Genomic DNA, 5,000 nt, shown 5'->3' with positions numbered 1-5,000 from the left:
TTCCTCTGTACGAAAACTTGTGCACGACATGTTAAGGAACGATTTTTCACATCGCTTTTTGCTGACCAGGTGTATATATAGTGATATAAATTTAACGCATCAGGATCTAACATGTACAAGGTGATGAACCCTAGTTTTTACAGTGTGTGCGTGTGTGTGTGTGTGTGTGTGTGTGTGTGTCTGTGTGTGTGTGTGTGTGTGTGTGTGTGTGTGTGTGTGTGTGTGGCAGTTTTTTGTAATGGCATCAGTGATTTGTAAGATCTGATTTTATAATCATATAGATGAGGTTGCGTGTAAAATTATTCACAGATTCTAAAAGTTTATTTGATTGACATTATGACCATAAATTATTATTAGGTGCTCACTTTTTTCATTTTTTTCATTATCTATTGCATAATGTTACATATCTAAGGACTACACTTCTAAGCATCTTGATTGTACTGTAATATTTATCATTTCATCCTTTTTACCAAGTGATTAGTAATCAGTAAACTTATATATCTGTTCTTGAGTGTGTATGTGTTTGTATGTTTTTTAACGGTGGAAACACAATCTATCTCTAGATGTGTTTTTTCGTATGTGTGTATGTGCGCACGTGTCCCTCAAAGTAATCATATTCTAACATATGAAACACAAAAAAGATATAACACATAATGTGGGTCAATAGTCCTATAAAAACCTTGTTTCCATTTTTTTCAAGTCGGTGTTAAAAATGGCAGTTAAAAATGTTTCCTGAAATGAAATGTTACAAAGCCAAAGGTGAGCAAGTAAATGGTGTAATTTCCATATATACTCCGAGAGGCCATCGACATATTTCCATTTATGCAAGAGATAGACCCTCCATTGTACTGCAACATTACGAGTAGCAACAAATCTACAACACGTTAATTGCACAAATCTGTTGCTGTTGTCAGGAAAACGCGGATAGAATGCCGTAGGTATGTAACCAGGCAGCTACGGTCCTTCGCTTCCATGTTAAGCCGCTCTCTCTTTCTCGTTCGCTCTCTCTCTTTCTTTCGCTCTTTCTCGTTCGCTCTCTCTCTTTCTCTCGCTCTTTCTTGTTCGCTCTCTCTCTCTCTCTCTCTCTCTCTCTCTCTCTCTCTCTCTCTCTCTCTCTCTCTCTCTCTCTCTCTCTCTCTCTGTCCTCTTCTTCAACTTCTTTTTCTTCTCCTTCTCTCTCTCATCCTGATATTGAAACCCCTGGCAATGATGAAGAAAAAAGTAACAGAAAGACTGAAATAAAGAATAGCAAAAAAAAATAAAAAAATACATCAAAGGCATAAACACAAGCAACAATAACAAGAACAATAGCAAAAGCATCAACAACAAAATCATGATCATTAATGAAAATAACATCAACAGCAATATCCACATCAACAACAATAACAACATTATCAACAACAACATCAGCAATAAATCATCATAAATCATCATCGTCAAAAACAACTACAGCAAGTAGCATCAACAATGGCATCATCATCAACAGCAACAACTATAACAACAACAATATCATTAATAACATCAACAACTCACCAACAATACCACTTACAACAACAACAACAAAAGTCAACAGCATCAACAACAACAAGCAACAACAATCAACAAAAGTCAACAGCATCAACAACAACAATCAACAACAACAACAAACAACAACAAACAACAACAGTCAAAATCATCAACTACAACTACAAGCAACAACAACAACGACAAGCAACAACAACAACAACAACAAGCAACATCAACAGCAGATGACGGAATTCCCAGCGAAGGACAGAGTGCCGTCGAGTGCCCTGTTAGCATAATGGTTGTACAGGGACGCTGCAAAGTACAAGTTCCACCGGTGGCACTTCCTCCCCTTTCCTCTCCCCCTGTCCCCTGTCCCTTGTCCCCTGCCCCCTGCCCCCTGTCCCTTGTCCCTTGCCCCCTGCCCCCTGCCCCCTGCCCCCTGTCCCCTGCCCCTGCCCCCTGCCCCCTCCCTTCCCTCCCTACCGGTTACTCATTCTCCTTACTATTACTCTTTACGACCTTTCTACGTTCCTTGTTTTCCCTCTCTTTCCCCTCTTACTATTATGTGCTTTCTTACCCTTCTTCATTCCCCTCTCCCTCCCTTTCCCCCTTCCTTCCCCTCTTTCTCTTTCTTTTCCCGTCCTTCCTGTTTATCCTTCCCAAATCCCTTCTCCTTTTCTCGTCCCCATCTCTTCCCTTTTCCCCTCTCCCTATACCCACCTCTCCCTCCCCCTGTCCCTCTTACTCCTTCCTCCCTTCCCACTTCCTTCCCTCCCCTCCCTTCCTCCCTTTCCCCTCTTCCCCACATCCCCCTTTACCCCCCACCCCGCCCCTCCTACAAAAGCTTGGGTTAAATGCATTTACTAGATTGTTTCTGAAGTGTCGATCTGTGACAGAGCATCAACCGGCGCCTCTTTGCTCGCTGTTGAAATACGCCCATGGATTTGTTTTCGCTTTATTTTTTTTTTAGCGTGACGTGGGCGTAAGGTTGTAAGCTGCGTAAGGTTGTTTTATCTATGACATGCATGCGTATATACATATATCCATATACATATATGAATATATATGTTTATATATATATATGTGTGTGTGTGTGTGTGTGTGTGTGTGTGTGTGTGTGTGTGTATGTGTGTGTGTGTGTGTGTGTGTGTGTGTGTGTGTGTGTGTGTGTGTATGTATGCATATATATAGATATATAGATTGACAGATGGATAGCCGGATGTAGATAGATAGATAGACAGAGAGATGAATAGATAGACAGATAGACAGAAAGACGAACCGATAGACAAATGAACAGCTAGAAGATAGAAATATAGCGTGTATGTAATACTGTGTATGTATGTGTGCGTGTGTGTGTGTGTGTGTGTGTAGTTGTGTCTGTGGGTGTGGATGTGAAATATATTTATATTATTGAAATCAGTTTTGTTTGTGTGTTTCTTCGTAGACGAAAATAAATAATGTGTAAATACTGATACTAGTGCTTATAACTCTTTTATCACGATATAATTCGTTTTTTTTAAGTAAATGCAGTCATTAGTATTTTGAATTATGTGTTGTTGTTACATTCATTATTCTTGTTCTATTATTTGTATCCGTTCATTACTATTAATGTTTTCACTATTGTTACTGTTGCTTTTATCACTGAAGGCCAGTACCCTATATCATGATTATTTTTTTCTATTGTTGTTGTTATCATTATTGTTAATATTGTTGTCGTTAGCGCTCTTATTATTATCATTATTATTGTTATTATTATTATTATTATTATTATTATTATCATTATTATCATTACTATTAGTATCATTACTATTATTATCATTATTATTATTATTATCATCATTATTATTATTATTATTATCATTATTATTATTATTGTTATTATTATCACTATTATTATTGCCGTTAGTAATGTGTCTTTATAGTAGTAATAGTGATAGAGGATTATAAAGAGAAGGAGAGAGAAGAACAAGATTACAAAGCTGCTGCTTATATACATTTTTATAACGTAATCTTACTTCTATAATCTTCCTATATCTGTAATCTTCATATTTATATAATCTATTTTTTTTTTTTTTTTTAATACCTATTCCATATTCTTTTTTTCATATATTTTTTTTCTGATTACTATAATATATCAATTTCATCTGTATAGTCTTCCTATTTCTGCAATCAAACAATTTTAATATTCTTCCTATGTCTATAACCTTCCTCTTTCTATTTCCTATAACGTAATCCTCGTTCTTCTATTTCCTATGCTATAATCTTCCCTATTGTGATACTAAATTCAAATACCAATAGCTCATCTTGCCTTACGAAAATGATATTTTTTTCTATGAAAGAGAAAAAAAGCAGATAAGAGTGAAGAGAGAGAGAGAGAGAGATAGAGAGAGAGAGAGAGAGAGAGAGAGAGAGAGAGAGAGAGAGAGAGAGAGAGAGAGAGAGAGAGAGAGAGAGAGAGAGGAGAGAGAGAGAGAGAGAGAGAGAGAGAGAGAGAGAGAGAGAGAGAGAGAGAGAGAGAGAGAGAGAGAGAGAGAGCGAGAGAGAGAGAGAGAGAGAGAGAGAGAGAGAGAGAGAGAGAGAGAGAGAGAGAGAGAGAGAGACAGAGACAGAGACAGAGACAGAGAGGAAGAAAGAGAGAGGAAGAAAGAGAGAGAGAAAGAAAGAGAGAGAGGAAGAGAGAGGGGGGGGGGGGAAAGAGAGGTAGGATAAAAAAAAAACGAAATAGATGGAAAGAGAGATAGGAGGACAGGGTAGCGAGAAAGTTAGAGAAGACGAGAAAGAGAGAATTGAAGATTCCAATAAAGGTTAAGAATGGAAAGATAGATAGATAGATAGATATAGATATAAATATATAGATACATATACATATAATATGTATATGTATATACATATAATATGGACATATATATGTATATGTATATGTATGTATATATGTATATATATATATATATATATATATATATATATATATATATATATATTTCTCTCATTTTTCGTCTATCTATCTATCTACCTATCTATTCATCTCTTTCTCTCCCAATCTTTCTTTTCCTCTTTCTCTCCTCCTCCTTCCCATCTCCTTCGCCAAGATAGGTGACGCAATAACGATGAATTCACAAGTTTTGCGAATCGAAGCATAAAAAGATTAATGATATTTGCCTTCTCTCTCGTAGACTTTGTGCTTTCGAATATTTTTCCCGCGAATTCCAATATGTCTCGAAGGGCTTTGGTAAAGCTCAAAATATCCAGATATAACGGTGAATTTTCTTGGATAAGGTAGGGAGGGAGGGAGAGAGGGAGGGAGGGAGGGAGAGAAGAAAGACAGAGAGAGAGAGAGAGAGAGAGAGAGAGAGAGAGAGAGAGAGAGAGAGAGAGAGAGAGAGAGAGAGAGAGAGAGAGAGAGAGTATAAAAGAGAGAAGCAGAAAGAGTAATAAAAAGAGAATTGGGAAGAGGAAGAGCTTGATGGTAGAGAAAGAAGTCTACTCTTTAAAGC

Source organism: Penaeus chinensis, chromosome 2, assembly GCF_019202785.1.
Source record: "Penaeus chinensis breed Huanghai No. 1 chromosome 2, ASM1920278v2, whole genome shotgun sequence".
In the NCBI taxonomy this organism is placed as follows: domain Eukaryota; kingdom Metazoa; phylum Arthropoda; class Malacostraca; order Decapoda; family Penaeidae; genus Penaeus; species Penaeus chinensis.
The sequence above is the reverse complement of the archived record's forward strand: the minus strand, read 5'-3'. Positions refer to the sequence as shown.